Raw genomic sequence first — 25,381 nt, 5'->3', positions numbered from 1 at the left:
CCCAGCAACTTTCAGTTTCTTCTCTGTTTTCAATCTTGTCACTCAAGAGATTCCAGATCAAACTGATCATTTTCAAATGAATGATCATTGGCTTTGAATCCAATCTTCTGCTGATGTGTCATTGATTGACAGGCCAAGCAGCCAATCAGGACAATCACTTGGTGAAATGCAGCCAATCAGCTGATGGGGAGGTGGGACATTTCCAAAGCACTCACCAGACAGAAACTGAATATTCTTAATGTTTATTACCTTTTACACATTGACATTGACAGAAAAAACAGCCCAGCCAGAGGAAGCTGGAGAAATTCACAGGGAGAATGGAGGTTTATTAAAACACTTGTGGAGATTTTCTCAATAACATGAGAATCCTGTCCCTTTAAACAGTGACTAAAGCTTCAATTGTAACTGCAGGGTGAGCAGGAAGGAGGTCTGGTTTACTGAAGCAGACACTTCACAGGGTCACATTATTATTGTACAGCTGACACTCTTCAGCATCTTCCAGAGGTTGTACTTGTTATCACGAGTCTGCACTGTCCCCATCAAACAGTCCCAGAACAGGAACAGAGTAAAACTCCCTCTACACAGTCCCTATCAAACAGTCCCAAGCCAGGTACAGCATGAGGTTAGATACAGAGTAAAGCTCCCTCTGCATTGCTCCAATAATGTGCTTTAACCCCTGACCCTCAGAAGTGTCTCTAACCCAGTCCCGAGAAAGAAGAGAGTTGTAATTCAATGCTGACAGTGACCTTTGCCCTCCCAGCTCACCCCTGTTCTATTCCAAGTTGTGTCTCCTCTGTGGACTGTCTCTAACACTCTAGGCACATTCTGATCTCCTGACGCTCTTGCTGAGGGGCGAGGAGAGGCTGACGTGGGTGAGGGCACAGGAGAAGCGGGCGTTGGACTCCCAGTCGGAGCCAGAGAGGGTCAGCAGGCTGCTGACGCTGTAGGTGTTGTCTGAAGCTCGCAGGTAGTTGCTGGTCTGAATCCCGTTGGAAATGGCTGCACCGTCCTTCTTCCACTTCACCTCCACCTCATCGGGATAGAAGTGATTGGCAAGGCACACCAGGGTGGCAGTGCCCTTGGTCTTGACCTCCTCCGGGGAGGGGGGCAGCAGGGTCAGCGTGGGTTGTGAATTCTCACGGGCTGAAAGAGAAGAGAAGGAATTTTAATCACTGCCATTTTCAGGGTTTTCAACTTCCCGAATATTGACTGGGATCAAATCAGTGTCAATGTTTCAACATTGCACAATTCCGAAAATCTATTCCAGGGAAATTTTTTAACCAGTACGGAACAATCCCAACAAGAGAAGGGGCAGTTTTGGGTAATTTTAGAGAACAAATCTGGGTAGCTGGAAGGTGTATGAGTGGGGGAACATTTGGGTAATAATGATCATCATAAAGTTAACGATTTCGAGTAGCTATGGAAAAGAGGAAAGATCGATCAAGGGTAAATGTTTTAACTTGGGGAAAGGCCAATTTCACTCAACTGGAATTTGGCAAAATGAACCGGAAACAGCGACTTGAAGGTAAATCAGTGTCAGAGCAGTGGGAGGATATTCGAGCTGGAGATAGAGTTCAGAACAAATATGTTCAAACAAAGCAATAGCGTGGGACATTGCAAAGAGGATAACTAAGGAATGAATAGGGCTGATTAGAGAGCAACAAGGTAACTTGTGTGTGGAGGGGGAAGGCACAGAGATGGTTCTGAACGAATAATTTACATTCGATATCACAAATGAGAGGGACAAAGCTGACATTGTACTTCAGGAGGAGAGAGATTGTGAAATAATTAATGGGATAATGATAGTGTGGGAGGAGATATTAATGTTCTTATCATCTTTGAAAGTGGAAAAATTCCCAAGCCCAGGTGAAATGTATCCCAGGATGCGAAGGGAAGCAAGGGAAGAAAAAGCAGAGACTCTGACCATTATTTCCCAATCCTCTCTGGCTACAGGTGTGGTGTGGGAGGACTGGAGGACGGATAATGCTGTACCATTGTTTAAAATTAAAAGCTGATGGGGTCCGAGGGAAAGTGACAAGTTGGATTTCAAAGTAGTTCAGTGTCTGGGGGTAAAGGTTTGATTTGAAGCTGGTTGAATCATTTTGCAATGTTACTGAAACATTTGTAAAGAAGGTTACTACAAATTCAGCACTGAAATGGTTAATAGTGAGAGTATTTAAAGACACAGTGTCCCTTTAAGAGACTGTTAACCAGTCAGGAAGCTGGAACTATTGTTCAGTCTGTCTGGGGGAAACAGGTTGAGCATCAACAAACCACAGATCACACACAGATCAGGAGAACTTTATCCCAGAACATTGCAGCAGACTTGGATCAACACAGTTCACACAGGATTCTGATTGGCTGTCAGTGTAGAAGCTTCTAGATTTCATTGCAAACCTTACCGCACAGCACTTGGCTGAGTTTAAGGGTGAGGCTAGAATTAGTCCCAGTGTCCGGGGATCAGTCAGGGTCACTGTTCCAAAAGCCCCCATGAACCCTGGAGGCTGCGAGTGTGTGGACAATGGGCAAGGATCAGGAATCCACAAGCTCGAAGACAGAAATACATTTGTATAGCATCTGCCACCACCATCTCAGGAGTGGGATTTGAAGCATCATTCCGTTTCTGTGGATTCTCTGCTGCTTTCAGTTCAATGAAGAGTGCAGGAGGACATGGCAGGAGCAACAGCAGATGTACTGAAAAATGAGGTGTTAACCTGGTGAAGCTACAACACAGGACTGTGTGTCAAACAGCAGAAGCAGCAAGTGATAGACAGAGCTAAACCATCCCACAACCAATGGATCAGATCAAAGCTCTGCAGTCCTGCCATATCCAGTGAATGGTGGTGGACAATTAAACAACTCACTGGAGGAGGAGGCAACACAAATATCCCCATCCTCAATGATGGAGGAGCCCAGCCCATCAGTACAAAAGATAAGGTTGAAGCATTCACAGTAATCTTTAGCCGGAAGTGCCGAGTAGATGATCCAGCTCGACCTCCTCCGGAAGTCCTGCAGACTAGTGCTCCAGAACATTCCATGCCCCGAGCCAAGCTGTTCCAGTGCAGGTACAACACTGGCATCAACCCGGCAATGTGGAAAATTGCCTGGTTATGAATTGTCCACATCAAACAGGACAAATCCAATCCACACAATAACCATCCCATCAGTCTAATCTTGATTATTCACAATGTTATTGCTGTTACTGCTGTTTGTGATTGATATAAATGATCTGGAAGAAGGTGTAACTGGGGTGATCAGTAAGTTTGCGGACGACACGAAAATGGCTGGACTTGCAGATAGTGAGGAACATTGTCAGAGGCTACAGAAGGATATAGATAGGCTGGAAATTTGGGCAAAGAAATGGCAGATGGAGTTCAATCCAGATAAATGCGAAGTGATGCATTTTGGTAGAACTAACGTAGGGGGGAGCTATATGATAAATGGCAGAACCATAAAGGGTGTAGATATGCAGAGGGACCTGGGTGTGCAAGTCCACAGATCCTAGAAGGTGACGTCACAGGTGGAGAAGGTAGTGAATAAGGCATATGGCATGCTTGCCTTTATAGGACGGGGCATAGAGTATAAAAGTTGGGATCTGATGTTGCAGTTGTATAGAATGTTGGTTTGGCCGCATTTGTAATACTGCGCCCAGTTCTGGTCACCACACACTACCAGAAGGACATGGAGGCTTTAGAGAGAGTGCAGAGGAGGTTTACCAGGATGTTGCCTGGTATGGAAGGGCTTAGTTATGAGGAGAGATTGGGTAAACTGGGGTTGTTCTCACTGGAAAGACGGAGGATGAGGGGTGACCTAATAGAGGTGTATAAAATTATGAAAGGCACAGATAGGGTGAACGGTGGGAAGCTTTTTCCCAGATGGTTCAAACGTGGACAAAAGAGCTGAACTCCAAAGGTGAGGTGAGAGTGACTGCCCTTGACATCAAGGCAGGATTTGACCAAGTGTGGCATCAAGGAGTCCATGCAAAACTGGAGTCAATGGGAATCAGGGGGGAAAACTCTGTGCTGGCTGGAGTTATACCCAGCACATAGGAAGATGGTTGTTGTTTGGGGTTTAACTCTACAATCTATATTAATGAGCTGGATGAAGGGAATGAGAGGATTGTCGCTAAATTTGCTGATGGTAAAATGATTAGTAGGAAAGCAAGTTGTGAGGTGAATACAGAGTCTGAAAAGGGATAGAGGTAGATTCAGTGAGTGGGAAAACATTGACTGATGGAGTATAATGTGGGAAATTGTGAGGTTGTCCACTTTGGCAAGAGGATAGAGCAGAATACTAGTAAACTGGAGAGATTCTATCGAGTGATCTGTGTGTCTTTGCATCCAGGAACAGCAAAAAATTAGGAAGGCAAATGGAATGTTGTTCTTCATTCCAATGAGGATGAGTATAGAAGTAGGGATGTCTTACTCCAGCTGTACAGCACGTTGGGAAGATCACACCTGGAATATTGTGGACACTTTTGGTCTCCATTCCCAAGTAAGGATATAGTAGCATTGGAAAGAGTTCAGAGAAGATTCACGAGGCTGATTCCACTGAGTAATGGATTGTCTTATGAGGAAAGCTTGAGCAGGTTGGGCCAATACTCATTGGAGTAGAACTTATTCCACCACCTCAGCACCATCTTCACCAGGGCAATTAGGGATGGGTAATAAATGCTGGTCTGCATAGAATCACAGAAAATAGGAGATGGAGGAGGCCACTCAGCCCTTCATGCCTGCCCCATTATTCACCATGATCATGGCTGATTATCCAATCAGTATCCAGATCCTGCTTTACCTCTAAATCCTTTGATCCCATTCACCCCAAGACCTAAATCTAACTCCTTCTTGAAAACATACAATATTTTAGCCTCAACTGCTTTCTGTGGTAGTGAATTCCACAGGTTTACGCCTCTCTGGGTGAAGGAATTTCTCCTCACCTCAGTCCTAAAAGGTTTACTCCGTATCCTCAGACTGTGACCCCTGGAACCCACCACGGAACCCACCACGGACAATCCCACCATTGGGAACATCCTTCCTGCAACTACCATGTCTAGTCCTGTTACAATTTTATAGGTTTCTATGTGATTCCCCTCATCCTTCTGAACTGCAGCAAATATGATCTTAACCAAAACAATCTCTCCTCCTACATCAGTCCATTATCCCGGGAATCAGTCTGGTAAACCTTTGCTGTGCTCCCTCCGTTGCAAAAACATCCTTCCTCAAATAAGGAGACCAAAACTGCAAACAATATTCCCAGTGTGGCCTCACCAAGGCCCTGGATAACTGCAGCGATGATGTGGCGATGCCGGCATTGGACACCCCAGTCCAACGCCGGCATCTCCATATCATGGCTACCATCGACACCGCAACTGGGGCTCCAAGTGGAGAGAATCTCCAAGGAGATCGCGCATATCGACATCTTACTATAACTGCAGCAAGACAGATACGAGGAACCATTTCCCTTCATTATAGAGGCAGCAGATTTTGAGAGTCTTGAGGGAAATCTTTTCACCCAGAGGGTGTTGGGAATCTGGAACTCACTGCCTGAAAGGGTGGTGGAGGTGGGAACCCTCACAACATTTAAGATGCATTTAGATAAATTCCAAAGCAAACAAGGCAACGGACCAAGGGCTGGAAAATGGGATTGGAATAGATAGGTGCTTGGTGGCCGGCACAGACATGGACAATAGAATCCCTAAAGTGCAGGCGGAGTCCATTTGGTCAATCGAGTCTGCATCGACTCTTACCCCATAACCCCATGTATTTACCTCACTAATCCCCCGAACCTTTTAGAGCTTTATAGGTTTCTCTGAGTTCCCCCCTCATTCTTCTGAACTCCAGTGAATATAAACTTTAACTAATTCAATCTCTCCTCATACGTCAGTCCCACTATCGCAGGAATCAGTCTGGTAAACCTGGTCTGCGCTCCATGTAGAGCAAGAACATCCTTCCTCAGATAAGGAGAACAAAACTGTGCACAATATTCCCAGTGTGGCCTCACCAAGGCCCTGTATAACTGCAGCAAGACAGAATTATGAAAACGTAGAAACATAGACACAGAAACACAGAAGATAGGAGCAGGAGGAGGCCATTTGGCCCTTTGAGCCTGCTCCACTATTCATTACGATTATGGCTGATCATCCAACTCAATAGCCTAATTCTGCCTTTTCCCCATAACTTTAGATCCCATTCACCCCAAGTGCTATATCTAGCCGCCTCCTGAATACATTCAATGTTTTGGCATCAACTGCTTCCTGTGGCAATGAATTCCACAGGCTCACCACTTTTTGGGTGAAGAAATGTCTCCTCACCTCCATCCTAAATGGTCTAGCCTGAATCCTCAGACTGCGACTGGTTCTGGACTCTCCAACATCGGGAACATCCTCCCTGTATCTATCCTGTCTCATCCCGCTAGAATTTTATAAGTCTCTATGAGATACCCCCTCATTCGTCTGAACTCCAGCGAAAACAATCCTAACCTAGTCAACCTCTCCTCATACTTTTCATTTCTAGTCAGTGCGAGAGTGTGTGCGTTTCACATGTTGATTATTTTCTCAGGTATTTAGTAACTAATAAACGTATTCAAGAAAACCTGGTTAAAATAATTCCTTCTAAAAAATTAAAAGAGCGGCGGCATGTTGACACAGTGATTAGCACTGCCGCCTCACAGCCAGGGACCTGGGTTCAATTCAGGCCTCGGGTCACTGCCTGTGTAGAGTTTGCATGTTAACCTGATGTCTGTGTAGGTTTCCTCCGAGTGCTCCAGTTTCCTCCCAAAATTCAATACAGGTTAGATGGATTGGCCATGCTAAAATGCCCCGAGTGTGTTCTTTAAGTGGATTAGCAATGGTAAATGCGCAGGGTTACAGGGATAGGGTGGGGAGCCTGGGTAAGAAGCTCTTTCAGAGAGTTGGTACAGATTCGATGGACTGAACAGCCTCCTTCTGCACTGTAGAGATTCAAAGGCGAATAAAGGATTACGTGGACTGTGTAAGGTTTCCACGGGTGAAGGGATCCATTTTAAATGAACCTTGTTGTGACCAATCGAGGGCGGGGTTGAATAAAGTCAGGGATCCAGCTGATTACTCCTCACCCAGGAGCAAAACAAAATTGGGATCGGGTTCAGGAAGTTAACAAATGAGGGACCTTGTCTGAGGATTGGTCACAACGTGTACACAGCAAGATCCCACACACAGCAATGAGAACAATCAGCATTTTCAGTGATGTTGGATCCGGGATAAATATCGGACTGAACTCGTCCCAAAGAGAAAGTAACTGAGAGTCTCCCCAAAAGCCTGGAACACTGAAGCCACTGGATTGTGGGCCCTGCTGTAGCTGTTTGTCATCAGAACTTTAGCAAGAGATAAGCAGGGAGTGGAGAGAGCAGAGTGAAAGCTGGGGGAGGTGGCACCTCGGTGTCTCACTGTGCTGGTGCTGTGATCAGTTATACCAGAGAGTGTGACAGGGAGTCCGACTTCACATCAAACTCTGCCTGTGTGTGTCACACTGAGACTGACAGGAGTCTAGAGAGTGATTTCACTCCATGCTGCAGGAATGTGAGCACAGTCTGCAAACGTCCAGATCTCCTCCACACGGTGGGTAAAAGCTGCTTACTTATATCTTGCTGCTTAAAGGGGGAAATGGAAGGAAAGAAATACAGCTGGGCTCCCTGTTCCACACAATGTTCTTCAATCAACCATTTCATTGACTGCAGCTTCCTCACCAACACCTTCAACTATTCAGCATTTGTGTTTGAGAAAGTTTCAGCATTGAAAGGGTTAATAACGGAGGATTGGGCTTTACTTACTCAGTCTGAGTTTGGTTCCTTTACCGAACGTAAGGCACACTGACAGCTTCCAGTGCAGGAGCTGTACAAAAACCTCTGCTCTCTGCCTCACTCACTCACTCACTCATCTCTTCTCTCTCACTCTTTCTCTCTCACTCTTTCTCTCTCACTCTTTCTCTCTCTCTGTTTCTCTCTCTCTGTTTCTCTCAATGTCTCAGTGTTTTGTCGGGAGAGTTGAGAATTCTAATTTGAGATGATAAATCTTTCAGCTGCTCTTCATATGTGGACATGGAGAGTAAGAGGGAAACTCGAGGCCTTCAGCGAGCGGTGGACACCACAGGGACTGGAGTGTGTAGTGGACAGTGCAAATAATTTGTCCAGTTTCCTTTCTTGTCTTTATTATATATTATATAAAACTGTGGGATGTGTCAGTACAGGAGGTGGGACTGTGTGTCCTTTATTATATATTATATAAAACTGTGGGATGTGTCAGTACAGGAGGTGGGACTGTGTGTCCATTATTATATATTATATAAAACTGTGGGATGTGTCAGTACAGGAGGTGGTGCTGTGTGTCCATTATTATATATTATATAAAACTGTGGGATGTGTCAGTACAGGAGGTGGGACTGTGTGTCCATTATTATATATTATATAAAACTGTGGGATGTGTCAGTACAGGAGGTGGGACTGTGTGTCCATTATTATATATTATATAAAACTGTGGGATGTGTCAGTACAGGAGGTGGGACTGTGTGTCCATTATTATATATTATATAAAACTGTGGGATGTGTCAGTACAGGAGGTGGGACTGTGTGTCCATTATTATATATTATATAAAACTGTGGGATGTGTCAGTACAGGAGGTGGGACTGTGTGTCCATTATTATATATTATATAAAACTGTGGGATGTGTCAGTACAGGAGGTGGGACTGTGTGTCCATTATTATATATTATATAAAACTGTGGGATGTGTCAGTACAGGAGGTGGTACAATGAGATATTGTTGGAGACACTGACTGTTCCTCTCCTTTCAGCATTTTCCCTTCAATCACAAGTCAGGAGAATTGGATTGAAATGGAGAGCAGGAAAATATTCAAGGTGGAAGGAGAGAGATTTGTACCTGCGATGCAGAATGCCTGAGGCCAGAGCAGCTGGATGGCTGAAATCATGGTGTGTGGTCGTGTCCCTGTGCCTGGTTACTGATAAACTCTCCCTTCACTGGGCTCTGCTTTATAAAGCTGCAGCCTGTCAGAGTCTCACTGCCTGTTCCTCAGTTTGTAAATGGTCTGACCCAGAGAAACCACGTCAGCACCTTTCACTTCCTCTTCTTCTCTCTCCCTCCCTCAGTCTCTGTCCCTCAGTCTCTGTCCCTCAGTCTCTGCTCCCGCTCTCTCTATTCACCCTTCTCTGTTCCCCCTCTCTCTGTTCCCCCTCTCTCGGTCTCTCTCTCTTGTTGTTCCTGTCTTATTCTCCTTCTTTGCCCTCTCCTTCACTCATTCTTTCTCTCTTATCATTCTCTCCCTCTCTCTTCCTCAGTTCAGCTCTCCTTCTCCATCACTTTCTCTCCAGCACTTCTATCCATCTGTCCACTCATCTCACTCTGCCCCAGAAGAGACACCACCCTCCTGGTATCCACTCTGTCAGTCCCCTCACAACCTGATATGTTTCAATAAGATCACCTCTCATTCTTCTAAACTCCAATGGGTTCAGGCCCAGCCTGTCCAACTTTTCTTCATAAGATAACCCCTCACCCCAGGAATGTGTCGGGTGAATCTTCTCTGAACTGCTTCGAACACAATGATATCCTTTTCCAAATAAGGAGACCAAAATGTACAGTATTCCAGATGTGGTCTCACCGAGACACTGTACAGCTGCAGTAAAACTTCCCTATTTTTATATTCCATTCTCCTTGTAATAAACACCAACATTCCATTTGTCTTCCTAATCACTTGCTGTAGCTGCAGACTAACTTGTTGTGATTCATGTCCCAGGACAGCCAGATCCCTCTGTAGCACCGAGTTGTGCAATCTCTCTCCATTTCAATAGTTTCCTGCTGTTCTATTCTTCCTGCCAAAGTGGACACCTTCACATTTACGCAGTTATATTCCAAATGTTTAGCCACTCACTTCCCTTGTTTCCATCTGTTTGCAGACTCTCTATCTCCTCTTGATAACTTACTTTCCCCAACTATCTTAGTGTCAAAAAACAAAGAAAATTACAGCACAGGAACAGGCCCTTCGACCCTCTAAGCCTGCACTGACCATGCTGCTGTCATTGGGACATCAGCTCCATTCACTCCCTTCATCCAAGTCATTGATCTGGATTGTGAATAGTTGTGGTCCCAGCACTGATTGTTCCAGAATTCCACTAATTACAGCTTCCCAACCCCAAAACAATCATTTACCCCTCTCTCTGGTCTCTGTTCGCTAACCAATCCTCTATTAATGCTAATATGTTACCCACACACCATCAGCTTGTATCTTGTGTAGCAAGATTTGATGTGGCAATTTATCAAATACCTTTTGGAATTCCCTAAATATCACATCTACAAGTTCCCTTCACCCACTTTGTGAATTCCTCAAAAGTGAACAATCACACATTTATAACATAAAGAAACTGCTCCACATCGACCATGGTGTCCATGTCCTACTGGAGCCTCCAATAGGGACCAGTAAACGTGGGCTTCCTCCCCACTGAACCCTCCAATAGGGACCAGTAAACATGGGCTTCCTCCCCACTGAACCCTCCAATAGGGACCAGTAAACATGGGCTTCCTCCCCACTGAACCCTCCAATAGGGACCAGTAAACATGGGCTTCCTCCCCACTGAACCCTCCAATAGGGACCAGTAAACATGGGCCTCCTTCCCACTGGAGCATCCAATAGGGACCAGTAAACATGGGCCTCCTTCCCACTGAACCCTCCAATAGGGACCAGTAAACATGGGCTTCCTCCCCACTGGAGCCTCCAATAGGGACCAGTAGACATGGGCCTCCTTCCCACTGGAGCCTCCAGTAGCTGAGCTTCAAACTTCACATCCTCTCCATCATGTAGGCCTCTTATTTCCATCTCTACAACATTGTCCGTCTCTACACTACATCAGCCCCATGAGCGCAGAGACTCTTATCCCTGCTTCTCACTCCTCCTAACTCTATTATTCCGATATCCTCTCCCGGCTCCCTTCATCCACACTCCATAAACCCGAACTTGTCCCAAACGCAGTGAGTCCGGACCCTGTCTCACACCAAGTGTCGTTCCAACACTACCTCTGACCTCACTGACCCATCACCCCTGACCTCACTGACATGTTACCCTTGACCTCAGTGACATAGGAATATAGAATCTTGAAGCAAGAGTAGGCCATTCGGCCCTTCAAGCCTTCTTTACCATTCATTTTGATCATGGCTGATCATCGAATTTAATATCCTGATCCGCCCCCTTCCTCTCATATCCCTTGATCCCTTTCGTCCCAAGAGCTATATCTAATTTCTTCTTGAAATCAGACAAAGTTTTGGCCTCAACCCCATTCTGTCAAAGTGAATTCCACACATTCTCCACCCTCTGGGTGAAGAAATTTCTCCTCACCTCAGTTCTAAAAGGTTTACCCTTTATCCTCAAACTTCAGTGAATATAATCCTAACTAACTTAATCTCTCCTGTTACCCCTGACCTCACTGCCCTCCAATTCCCTCCATGGCCTCACTCCTCCCTACCTCTGCAGACTCACATTCCCTCCCTCACCTTCCATCTTCTAACTCTGTTCTCCTGCCCATCGCTGCTTCCTTCATCCCACCATTGACAGCAGAGCCTTCAGACGCCCAGGCCCTGCTCTCTGACCTCCCACCCCTAATCCCTCCCCCTCTCCATGTCTCTCTCCCCATCAAACTCTATCCTTTCACCCAAGTCTTCAATCTCTCCTCTTAACATTCCTCCACCCCCACCCCCTCCCACCCCTATTCCTTACTGCAGCTCTGTGAAACATCTTGGGCTGTGTTGTACACTAAGGTGCTATATAAATTCAGGTTCTGTGTGGATTTCAGTTGGGGTGAGAATTGGACACTGGTGAAGGCTCCTGCAGTCAAATATCCTGCCGACAGGTTCCAGAGTTCAACACACAGAATGGGACATTGTGTAATGTAGAACTTTTTAATAATTTATTCATTCACGGGAAGTTGGTGTCACTGGCTACACCAGCATTTATTGCCCATCCTTAATTACCCTGAGGAGATGGTGGTGAGCTGCCTTCTTGAACCGCTGCAGTCCATGAGGTGTAGGCACAACCACAGTGCTGTTAGGGAGGCAGTTCCAGGATTTTGACCCAGCGACAGTGAAGGAATGGCACTATATTTCCAAGTCAGGATGGTGAGGGACTTGGAGGGGAATCTCCGGGTGGTTGTGTTCCCAGGGATCTGCATCTTTCCAGTTAGTAGTGGTTGTGGGTTTGGAAGGTGCTGCCTCAGGAACCTTGGTGAGTTCATGCAGGGCATCTTGTAGATGGTACACACGGTTGCCACTGTTCAATAGTGCTGGAGGAATTGAATGTTAGTGGAAGGGGAATCAATCAAGCGAGGTTGCTTTGTCCTGAATGATGTTGAGCTTCTTGAGTGTTGTTGGAGCTGCACTCATCCTGGGAAGTCCAGAGTATTCCATCACACTCCTGACTTGTGCTCTGTAGATGGTGGGCAGGCTTTGGGGAGCCATGAGGTGAGTTGCTCTCCACAGAATTCCTAACCACTGACCTGCTCTTGTAACCACAGTATTTATATGGCTTTTCCTGTTCAGCTTTTGGTCAATCATAACAACCAGGATGTTAATAGTGGGGGATTCAGCGATGGTAATGACAGTTAATGTCAAGGGGAGATGTTAAAATTCTCTCTTGTTGGAGATGGTCCTTGCCTGGCACTTGCGAGGTGTGATTGTTACTTTCCACTTGTCACCCCAAGCCTGGATATTGTCCAGATCTTGCTGCATTTGGACATAGACTGCTTCAGGATCTGAGGAGTTGTGAATGGTGCTGAACATTGTGCAGTCATCAGCGAACATCCCCACTTCTGACCTTATGATGGAGGGAAGGTCATTGATGAAGCAGCTGAAGATGGTTGGGCCGAGGACACTACCCTGAGGAGCTCCTGCAGTGATGTCCTGGGGCAATCTCAGATTGAAATCCTAGAACCACAACCATCTACCATTGTGCTGGGTGTGACTCCAACCAGTGGAGTTTTCCCCTGATTTCCATGGGTTCCAGTTTTACGAGGGCTCCTTGATGCCACACTCGGTCAAATGCTGCCTTGATGTCAAGGGCAGTCACTCTCACCTCACCTCTGGGGTTCAGCTCTTTTGTCCATGTTTGAACCAAGGCTGTAATGAGGTCAGGAGCTGAGTGACCCTGGTGGAGCCCAGACTGAGTGTCACTGAGCAGGTTATTGCTGATTACAGCTGTTAGAATGTGTCATCGACAGTTCTATCAATCTCTTTGCTGATGATGCAGAGTAGACTGATGGGGCGGGAATTGGCCAGAATAGATTTGTCCTGTTTTTTGGTATACAGATCATACCTGTACAATTTTCCACATTTCCGGATAGATGCCAGTGTTGTAGCTGTACTGGAACAGCTTGGCTGGGGACAAGGGAAGTTCTGGAGCACAAGTCTTCAGGACTATTGCTGGATTATTATCGGGACCCAGAGTCATTGCAGTATCAGCCTTATCTTTTCCACTAATGTGCTGGGTTCCGCCATCATTGAGGATGGGGATATTTGTGGAGCCTCCTCCTCCAGTGAGTTGTTGAATTGTCCACCACCATTCACGGCTGGATATGGCAGGACTACAGAGTTTAGATCTGATCCATTGGTTATGGGATGGTTTAGCTCTGTCTATCACTTGCTGCTTCTGCTGTTTGACACAGTCCTGTGTTGTAGCTTCACCAGGTTAACACCTCATTTTTCAGTACATCTGCTGTTGCTCCTGCCATGTCCTCCTGCACTCTTCATTGAACCAGGGTTGATCCCCTGGCTGGGTGGTAATGGTAGAGTGGGGGATATGCCGGGCCATGAGGTTACAGATTGTGGTTGAGTACAATTCTGCTGCTGCTGATGGCCCACAGTGCCTCATGGATGCCCAGTTTTGAGTTGCTCGATCTGTTTGAAATCGATCCCATTTAGCACGGTGGCAGTGCCACACAACACGATGGAGGGTACCCTCAATGTGAAGATGGGATTTTATCTCCACAAGGACTGTGCGGTGGTCACTCCTACCGATACTGTCATGGACAGATGCATCTGCGGCAGGCAGGTTGGTGAGGATGAGGTCGAGTATGTTTCTCCCTCTTGTTGGTTCCCTCACCACCTGCCGCAGTCCCAGTCTAGCAGCTATGTCCTTTAGGACCCGGCCAGCTCGGTGTGTGGTGGTGCTACCGAGTAACTCTTGGTGATGGACATTGAAGTCCCCACCCAGAGTACATTCTGTGCCCGAGCCACCCTCAGTGCTTCATCCAAGTGCTGTTCAACATGGAGGAGAACTGATTCATCAGCTGAGGGGGTTACGGTATTTAGTTTCCTTGTCCATGTTTGACATGTTACTGAGAGATTACATGGAGTCTGGAATGTTGTTGAGGATTCCCAGGATAACTCCCTCCTGACTGTATCCCACTGTGCCTTCTGTGCTGGGAGATTGGAGGTAGTGGACACGGTTCACCATTTTCTCCCGTCTCAGTAACAAACATCCAGCTGCTCTGAGCTCCTTCTTTCACTTCCTCTGTTGGTTACGTTTCAATCTTCCGATCTGACAGTCTTTGCAGTTATTTTTGACATTGGGGATTTGTGCTGTGGCCTGAATCTCTAACAATAACTGTCCAATCAGTGAAAAGAACAGCAGCTCAGAGCAGTCAGGACTGAGGAGCCAGGCTCACTGGGAAACACATTGGGAAGATCAAAGCCATTGGTCTTCAGCTCCCGATACAAACTCCATCCCTCCCCCTGAGCACTGTCTGCTGCTCAACCAGACTCTCTACAACATTGGCCTCATCTTTGACCCCGATCTGACCTCCCCCAAATCCTCCACATCACAAAGACCAGCCTCTTCCCCCGGGAATCGGAATGAGCTGACTACACAGGAGAGTTTTCACAAACAGTGAGAGAAGAGGCAAAGACTTGGGGATAGTAGAGACAGATGGAGGAAGCTCAGTTTGAACATTTTCAATTGGCTCCCCCGCAGCCTCAACAGCTTTTTTTCAGGGAGAAAGTTCCAGATTTCCACCAGTCTCCAAGTGACGAAGTGTTTCCTGATCTCACCCCTGAAGGGCTGGGCTGGGATTTGAAGATTCAGTGACCTTGTTCATTCCAATAACATTGGCTCAATTTCCCATCATGCCTTCATCTCTACATTTGTCCATTCTCTAGCTAATAATGAATGTTTTAACTTCAATCTCAGTCAAATCATTTCATTCACCCCATTTCAGGTGTAGTGAGAGACACAGTGCAGTAAAACAGTATTGACCGTTTCCTAGTGACAGGTGTAGTGAGTGACACAGTGCAGTAAAACAGTATTGACCGTTTCCTAGTGACAGGTGTAGTGAGAGACATAGTGCAGTAAAACAGTATTGACCGTTTCCTAGTGACAGGTGTAGTGAGAGACACGGTGCAGTAAAACAGTATTGACCGTTTCCTAGTGACAGGTGTAGTGAGTGACACAGTGCAGTAAAACAGTATTGACCGTTTCCTAGTGACAGGTGTAGTGAGTGACACAGTGCAGTAAAACAGTATTGACCGTTTCCTAGTGACAGGTGTAGTGAGTGACACGGTGCAGTAAAACAGTATTGACCGTTTCCTAGTGACAGGTGTAGTGAGTGACACAGTGCAGTAAAACAGTATCGACCGTTTCCTAGTGACAGGTGTAGTGAGAGACACAGTGCAGTAAAACAGTATTGACAGTTTCCTAGTGACAGCTGTAGTGAGTGACACAGTGCAGTAAAACAGTATTGACAGTTTCCTAGTGACAGCTGTAGTGAGTGACACAGTGCAGTAAAACAGTATTGACAGTTTCCTAGTGACAGCTGTAGTGAGTGACACAGTGCAGTAAAACAGTATCGACCGTTTCCTAGTGACAGGTGTAGTGAGAGACACGGTGCAGTAAAACAGTATTGACCGTTTCCTAGTGACAGGTGTAGTGAGTGACACAGTGCAGTAAAATGGTATTAACCGTTTCCTGGTGTCAAGTGTAGTGAGTGAGAGGGAAAAATGTAGATTGGGGACTCAAAATGTCACTCACTGAATTGTTTCAAACAATTAAAAAGGTGAAAATGAATTCATTTGCTGCAAATCGCTAAAGCTTTAATCCAGGAGAGAGAGAGAGAGAGATCGTGAGAGACACAGAGAGAGAGAGAGGGAGCGAGAGCATGAGAGAGGGCAAGTGAGTGACAGACCGAGAGGGTTCCCCTCGGGGCGTTCTTGAGCAGTGACAGGCAGGGACTGAGGAAATGGGAGCTTCGGCTGTTTAGATTGTTCCTGTCGGTGGAAGTCTCCAAGATTCCTCCCACCCCCTCCACTACTACTTGTAGCTTTGTTTTGAGTCGGAAAGTTTAATGTTGTTCATATAATTGTTATCAGAATGGAAATATACATATCTTTCTATGTGTGTGTGTTTGTGTACAATGAAGAATTTGTGTGTGTGAGCTTTCATGTGTTTCCTTCCCTAATTTCTCATTTGTGTGTGAAGTTTCAGCAATTTGAAGCTTCACAATGTGGATAATGAGTTGGATTCAAGGACAATATAATGAAACAAAGCAAAGTTTGAAGTTATGAGGTTTGAGTTGAGATTTCTGTCCAGAAAGCAGAGTTTGATTGTTCTCTAAAGATACACCAGCTTTTCTCTGTGTTGAAAATGAAGCAGCTTTGCAGCAGCCTCTTGCAGACGAACACAGAGTGAACTCTTTGCAACAACTGCTTAAACTTTCAGATTGCTGAATCCATTCCCCTGAGCAGAATGGACCTTGTGTCTTTATTTTCAGAGAACCACAAATGGAACAAGATTGCCGACAGCATTAAGACTCTGAGAATTGATCTGAAGATTTTTATTCCCACAGCATGGTCATGGTTTAGAACCAGGTGGCACAGTGGGACCTGGGTTTGATTCCCGGTTTGGGTCACTGTCTGTGTGGAGTTTGCACATTGGTTTAGAACCTTTACTTTATGTTGAAAGAAAATGATTTAACCCCTTCAGGGCCAATGGTATCTTTTGCTTGGGGACAAGAGGTCTGATATGGACACACTGATCAAGGGTCTTATATAGCTGCATCATTATCCCCGGACTCCTAAACTCAGTCCCTCGATTGATGAAGGTCAGCACACTATATGCCTTCTTAACCACCTCCTCTACCTGTGAGGCCGATTTAAGAGTCCAATGGACCCGGACCCCAAGGTCCTTCTGATCCTCTACACTGCTCAGAGTCTTACCCTTGATATTATACTCCTTCATCCCATTTGACCTGCCAAAATGGATCACTACACATTTATCCGGGTTGAAGTCCATCTGCCACTTCTCCGCCCAGTCTTGCATCCTATCTATGTCACGCTGCAGCTTCTGACATCCCTCCAAACTATCCACAACACCACCAACATGTGTTGATAAACATGTGGGATTTTCAATCTGGATACAAAGTCACACACATCAAGAAAAGGGAGTTTCAGTTTTGAAAGTGGAAATTATAATTCTTACAAAGTTTAAAGATTTGAGCTTTGGGTCCTGATCGAGTTCTCAACAGGAAATGTTTATTTTAAAAGGTTTGACAACAATTGACACAAATCCAGATGCTGAAAGCTTCTGTGCTGAAGGAAGAGTTTAAAATGTGTTTGTCTCTTCCCAAAATATAAACCCGAAAGCTTGAAGTTTGTCAGAAATGTAACTTGTATCAGAGTTAAAGCAGGCAGCTCAACAACAAAACTATTCAGATCTGGAATCATTTTAAAATGTAAACATCACCAGCAACAATCTCCAGAGTTACTTTCCAGAGAAGAGAATGTTGTTTGAGGTGTTAAGAACCGCGCTGATGTTAAATGTGAGAGGATCTCAAAGCTCAGAATGGGAACATGGAACATTGGTTCTTAGTGGTGTCGATTTTCACTCTGGTATCCTGTGAGGAAAAGTGTGTGAACCAGGGAGAAATAGTCCAGTCTTTGTGTGAACAATTAATACAGAATATTCATCCAGGTAAAAGAAAAAAAACACACAAGCTCTATAATACACGACAATATATTTAACTACACTGAGGGCTAGACACACACACTATTACATGAAGCTACCCCTTTGTTCTCAATCACCTACATTTCCTGAACACTGAGATGTCCCTTTGTTCCAAAACAACATCCAATATTATGTAACTCTGTGAGCTAAATCCAGTGAATAATTACCACACACAGGTTATGTGTCAGCGTTCGGGAAAATTGTCTTCAGTTTCGTGAAGGTGAAACCTGCTGCTTCTTTTCAGGAGACTGTTTCTGCAGCTGAGTGTGTGCTGATGTTAGCTGTGTCTGTGTCTGTCTCCCCTTTTCCCCAGTCACTGTGCTATGGATATATCATTCTTTCCCTTTGATGTTACCCACCCTGTGGAATCGGCTTTGGGCATTTCCGTGTCGATTTCCTTATCCTTCCACTTTGAAGTTATCTTTTCTAAACCCCATTGCTTTCCTCAGGTACCTCAGTAAACACTTGCTTTTCTCACTGAGATGCCAATTCACATCTCAACATCTCTTCAGACATCTCCCTGATTTATTTTCTTTTATCCCAATGTCATTTGTTTATTTTCATTTTCCCCAATTCTTAACAGAGGGGAAGGTGATAAAGACACAAAACATGTTAATGTCTGGACTTCCTCAGAGTCGTGTCCTCGGCCCAACAATCTTCAGCTGCTTCATCAATGAACTTCCCTCCATCATAAGGTCAGAAGTGGGGATGTTTGCTGATGACTGCACAATGTTCAGCATCATTCGCGACTCCTCAGATACTGAAGCAGTCCATGTTCAAATGCAGTAAGACCTGGACAATATCCAGGCTTGGGCTGACAAGTGGCAAGTAACATTCACGCCACACAAATGCCAGGCAATGACCATCACCAATAAGAGACACTCTAATGCCCTTTGACATTCAATGGTGTTACCATCACTGAATCCCCCACTGTCAACATCCTTGGGGTCACCATTGACCAGAAACTCAATTGGACTCACCACATAAACACAGTGGCTACAAGAGCAGGTCAGAGGCAAGGAATACTGCGGTGAGTAACTCATCTCCTGACTCCCCAAAGCCTATTCACCATCTACAAGTCAGGAGTGTGATGGAACACTCCCCACTTGCCTGGATGGGTGCAGCTCCAACAACAATCAAGAAGGTTGACAATCCCGGACAAAGCAGCCCACTTGATTGGCACCACATCTACAAACATTCAATCCCTCCAGCACCGACACTCGGTAGCAGCAGTGTGTACTATCTACAAGATGCACTGCAGCAATACACCAAAAATCCTGAGACAGCACCTTCCAAATCCACGACCACTTCCATCTAGAAGGACAAGGGCAGCAGATACATGGGAATACCACCACCTGCAAGTTCATCTCCAAACCACTCACTGTCCTGACTTGGAAATATATCACCGTTCCTTCACAGTTGCTGGGTTAAAATCCCGGAATTCCCTCCCTAGTGGCATTGTGGGTCAACCCACAGCCCGTGGGCTGCAGTGATTCAAGAAGGCAGCTCAGCACCACCTTCTCAAGGGCAACTAGGGATGGGCAATAACTGCTGGCCAGCCAGCAATGCCATGTCCCATGAATGAATGAAAAAAAGTCAAATCGGCCTGATTTCTATTTTTAAAATATTCTGAGTGTAGGCCTGATGCCTGCTGCTGCCACTAACTTTTACAGTTTTGTATTTTACATTTTATTTCTGCCCTGCTCTGATTTTTAATATTTGAACTCATTTTGTATTTTCTCATTTGATCCACATGGATCTTAACCCAGCTGTGATTGTGCTCGGATTCATTCAGAAGAAGAATCAGGGGTGAGCTGTTTTTCCAGATCGTGTTTTCTCTCTGGACTGGCCACACAACTGCTGTTCAGACTCAATCTTTTGTTTCTCCACTTTCTCAAGTTAGAATATTAAAATAAGTTGTTTCTTGTTTATTACAGGTACTGTTCTACTGCATTCTGTGGTGTTGCCAGCGTGGGACTGGGGTAGGCACAGTAAGTAGTCTCACAACACCAGGTTAAAATCCACCAGGTTTATTTGGTAGCACGAGCTTTCGGAGCGCTGTTCCTTCATCACCTGATGAAAGAGCGGCGCTCCGAAAGCTCGTGCTATCAAATAAACCTGTTGGACTTTAACCTGGTGTTGTGAGACTACTTACCGTGCCTACCGCATTCTGTGAGCCTTGGTCTACAGACCAAGTCGCTGAGGAATCTTATCTGGTGTGCTCACCTGAAGCATCAGAAGATGAAGTTTAATTGATGGACATAACAGCTGATTGATGACAGATGTGAAGACATCATCAAGAGCTCCGTCAACAAGCTGAATATTACAAAGTCTGCTTCACATTGAGGTCCCTGTGGGAAGAACTGAGATTTGTTTTGGGACAGACAGTGTCACAGTTTTGACAAGGCTGGAATGGAGCCAGAAATCCAGGTTAAAGAGACATTGTTTCAGAGACTGAGTGCTGCAGCCAAGGTGGAATAGTCACCCAGGGACAACAGGAGGAAGGGTTGGAAACAGAAACGTTTAAACAAAAGTTTATTTATTAATGCAACAATTAGTCTTACATTAACGCTGCAATGAAGTTACTGTGAAAATCACCTCGTCGCCACACGCTGACGCCTGTTTGGGTATACTGAGGGAGAATTTAGCATGGCCAATACTCCTAACCAGCACGTCTTGCAGACAGTGGGAGGAAACCGGAGCACCCAGAGGAAACCCACACAGACACGGGGAGAACATGCAGACTCAGCACAGACTGTGACCCAAGATGAGAATCGAACCCGGTTCCCTGGCCCTGTGAGGCATCAGTGCTAATCACTGTGCCACCGTATCGCCCCTTAAGTGACTGACTGTAGTGTTCACCCATTGAGGTTACTCAGCAACTTGGGCATGTGTGTACCCAGGGGAGGGTAACGTGTACCAATTCTGGGGGAGCTGTCATGGAACAGAGCAAATTGGGGTTATCGTTTGTGTTTAAACAAACATCCGACTGTCTTCTATTCTTCAGATATATACAGAGTGCTTTCTCCTTTCAATAAAGTTATCTTTCTTCCTTTTCATACACATTATCTTTCTTATATATTCTTTTTATCATTATTCAATAAAATGGTTGTTTTAACACAAAACTTGTTCCAGTCGCTCATTCCTGTTCCGTCCAGAGTCCGGTTCTGAACCTCAGTGAGACTCTGAAAGGAACTCTCACCGCTCCTTACATGAAAACACTTTATTGGACTGGAAAGTCCCTCCAGACAAACTGAACCAGATAAGTTGTTAACTATTGTCTGTGTAAAAGGTTCTGAGCAAATGATTCAGGGTCAGAGATGGAGTGCGGGAAAAAGGACACAACATACAAACGACTGAAGAGACCTGAATTTAATAATCTGGCCATCAGCTGTGACATTGGAACCAGACAGGGGGAGATAAGCAAAGATCCAGAGTGAGAGACCTCCCCACCTCCCACACCTCCTTTGACATGAAATGGTTAATACGGCCGAAAGAGTAAGAAAACAGTTTTTTAAACGATCGAGGCAATAGAGAAACTGACTTGAAGAGAATCGTGGCCAGAAGGAATAAAAAACAAGAAATGAGAAGGAATCTGTGTTTGAGACAATTGAAGGATCTGGAAAAATAATTTTTCCCAACAACTGACCACAAGTTGGGTTCAGGTAAAGGGAGAGCTGGACAAAGGATGGGTGGGTGTATTAGTGAGCGTATTAATCAGCTACACAAAGTAGGAACACAGGATTAACACCATGATGACAGGCAGAGCTGGGAGCCTCACTGGAAGTGAAGATACTGGGCCATTGAAAGAGAGGAGAAGAAGCTACATTGTAGAGTTGTGTAGACAGCTTCAGGAATTGAGGTCTGAGCTCACACAGCAGCAGGAGGAGCAGAATGAAATGAGGGGGAGCGACTCCCCCAGGACATGCCAGAGTGAGGGATAAGGTCATGGTTAAGGGAGCACCGGAATGCCCGGGATTTACCCTCCAATGATGGCAAGGACCAGGATGTTCCAATCGGGAGCCTGGAGGTGAGCGACAATTTGACCAGCCTCGTTCTGACCTTATTGGCTGATGGGGCTACAGAAAAGTGACCAAACTTGTGCCCCCTGGGTAAGAAAAGAGTCAGGAGGAGTGTGAGTGACAGAGCAGGAAGTGAATCCAATGACAGACATACAACTTCAGGGGGACAGTAGACCAGAGGGGTTCCAACTCATTAATATGACTGACTCACAGTCTGAAGGGAGGGGATGGGACATGTTGTCTCAGGAATTGATAGATAATGTTAGGACAGATATTGAAGATATAAGATTTAGTACGGTGCCTCCACACACACATCAGACTGTGGAGAAATTCCATATTATCAATGTACAGGAAAACTGACAGGAATTAGTAGTTACACAGCCCGTGACAGGAGCTGGGAGAAACACAATCACATTTCTGATCAGTTTATCACAGGAAGATAATGACGGAACATATCAGGGGCAGAGGGATAGAAACCTCTTGAAGGGGCTTTCAAGACAGTCCAAACCTCCCCTACACACTGCTGCATTCTCACAGGAGATTGCTTTCTACCTCATAGAACCCCTACAGTGCAGAAGGAGGCCAATCGACCCAGCTAATCTGCACCGACAACAATCCTCTCCAGCCCCTATCCCCGCAACCCCATTTATTCACCCTGCTAATCCCTCTAACCTACACATCTTGGGACACTCATGGTCAATTTAGCTTGGCCAATCAATCTAACCTTTGGAGTGTTGGAGGAAACTGGAGCACCCGGAGGAAACCCACACAGACACCGGGAGAATGTGCAAACTCCACACAGTCACACCAGGCCGGAATTGAACCCAGGTCCCTGGCGCTGTGAGGCAGCAGTGCTAACCACTGAGCCATTGTGCCTCCCGAGTCATTTATTTCACACACAAACACAGAAAATGCTGGAAAATCTCAGCAGGTCTGACAGCATCTGTGGAGAGAGAGTAGAGCCAACGTTTCAAGTCTAGAGTCTTGAGGGGGAGCGACTACCCAGGAGATGCCAGAGTGAGGGATAAGGTAATGGTTCAGCGGGAACCGGAACGCCCGGGATTTGTGTCAGATTTCAGCATGCGCAGGATTTTGCTTTTATCTTAGACATTTATTTTACTGAATCTTTATTTAACCAGGTGAGTCAGTTGAGAACCAATTCTCATTTACAACAACAACCTGACCAAGAGGCTATCGCCACAGCAACAGAAATGACAAAATACAATTGATTGAAAGATTAAAAACAATCCAACACAAATTAGCAGTGACAGAGAATTGACAGTTTATTCAGTACAAGGATCAGTTAACAGAGATTTAACCTTTCAGTGAAAGGTTTCCATGGACAGGATGAGATTCCTATCCGCAGGATTAGAGACTGACATTAATCACACTTTCTGCTACAGATCCCTGACTCCTTTACGGTGACAAACTCTCATCGTGTGGGTCGGACCCTCACTGGTTATGTATTCAGTCCAAGGTGGGACAGGAGGTTAAACATCGACGCTGCCCCAGACCGAATGTCTCGGGGAGCGGTGGAGAGAACCCTGACCACAACCAGAAAGTTGATGGAACAAAGCAATCGAACAATCCCAAGGGGAAGGGGGCAGGTGAACCTGGCCACAGGAAAGACTAGGAAACTGGAGGATTCAGTGAGAAATCGAGGGGAGATGGTGAGAATGCAGAATAAATGGAGGGAAGTAGGGAGGGTGACAGCAGCTGGTGAAACTGTTACAGTTTAATAGTTAGTCTGTGTATTTGCTGTTATCAGAGATTGTTGCTATCCAAAGTGGTACAGATGCTCATTGTAATAACTGGAGGAGACTCGATTTGGAAATAACTAACTAAAGGCTTTATTGATGAGAACTATTTACAATGAAGGGTTTAACAGCACAACGATACAGGTCTACTCCCAACAACATCCTGACTCCAACTGAAGCCTCCAGCCCCAGGAATGATCACCCTCACTCCCGATTGGCCCAATATCACATCTTCACACTCCATTGGCTCCAGCTTGGTCATGTGGCCCGTGAAGGATTGCCCCTTAAAGGGGCCAGGCTCACACACTCCTTCCCCCACAACATCTTGGACTCCCTATGATAAAACACAAAGTAAAACAGTTAACACATAGGCAGAGAAACAACAATATTACAGAAGGGACACCAGGGAAATCTCTGGTCCAGAGATTTCCGGAACCTTGCGGAACGCTGCAACTCTGTCAGGGGCTCTTCAGCAGCCATCGACACGGGATCCACTGATGGGGTGGACGTGCTAACCACCTCTGGAGCTAGGCCCTGGACAGCCCCTTCCTCTGACTCACCCACCCAAGCCAGAGGCTGCCTTGGCCTCACCATGGACATGGAACTGTCTTGTTCAGAGGTTGGTACACACAAACTGGATACGGGGCCCACTTGCTCAGCTCCTGGAACTGGCTCTACTCTCTTGCGTAGGTGGCCAACATGCTCCTTAACTCTTCGGCCCTGTGTCTCCCCCAAATATGAGACTGGTCCTGTCTTCTCCACAACTCTCCCTGGTGCCCAGGTGGGTCCGCCACCCAAATTCCCTCTCAACATGAGATCGCCATCATTAAACAATCCGTCCCCTTTCTGAGAGTCACAATATTCTTTCTGAGAGGCTTGCCGAGCCTCCACCCCCACCCCCCGACAAATTTGGAGACACTAAATCTAAACAGGTACATAGGCACCGACCCATTAACAACTCTGCAGGTGTGACCTCGGCATGACCCCAGTGATGGCGTGAGGTGTAGTGTTGTAGGACAGCAAATAACTGCCCAATCGCAATGGAACGGCCATTTGAACCTGCTTCACATGAAGCGGTGAACGTCAGCATGGCTCGCTCCGCCAACCCATTCGAGGCAGGATGGTCGGGGGCTGACCTGACAGGACAAATGTCATTAAACTTGACCAAAGTCTGAAATTCATCAGCGTGAATGCTGCTCCGCTGTCTGATAGCAACGCTTCAGGAAGACCATGGATCACAAAGATCTGCCTCAGTTTATCGATGGTAAATGGAGCTGTGATGGGTCTCATGAGCTGATCGTCCAGCCACTTGGAATGGGCATCGACTAACATCAGGAACATCTGCCCAAAAAATGTCCAGCCAAATCTGCACGAAGCCGTGACCACGGACAGCCCGGACAATCCCAAGGGAGCATGTCTGCTGATGATTTGATTTGATTTGATTTATTATTGCCACATGTATTAACATACAGTGAAAAGTATTGTTTCTTGCGCGCTATACAGACAAAACATACCGTTCATAGAGAAGGAAACGAGAGAGTGCAGAATGTAGTGTTAGTCACAGCTAGGGTGTAGAGAAA

General features: G+C 45.9%; 1 pseudogene across 1 annotated transcript; it reads right to left on the bottom strand.

Annotated features, from left to right (window-relative positions):
• Nucleotides 1-226: 226 nt before the first annotated feature.
• Nucleotides 227-25,142, bottom strand: LOC144497730 (immunoglobulin kappa constant pseudogene; annotated as a pseudogene). The gene is made up of 3 exons (XR_013498566.1): nucleotides 24,938-25,142; nucleotides 7,807-7,845; nucleotides 227-1,143 (listed from the first exon to the last, which is right to left on the bottom strand). The product of XR_013498566.1 is annotated as an immunoglobulin kappa constant pseudogene (transcript).
• Between the last annotated feature and the right edge of the window lie 239 nt (nucleotides 25,143-25,381).

This window comes from Mustelus asterias, chromosome 8, assembly GCF_964213995.1.
Source record: "Mustelus asterias chromosome 8, sMusAst1.hap1.1, whole genome shotgun sequence".
Taxonomy (NCBI): Eukaryota; Metazoa; Chordata; class Chondrichthyes; order Carcharhiniformes; family Triakidae; genus Mustelus; species Mustelus asterias.
The sequence above is the reverse complement of the archived record's forward strand: the minus strand, read 5'-3'. Positions and strand labels throughout refer to the sequence as shown.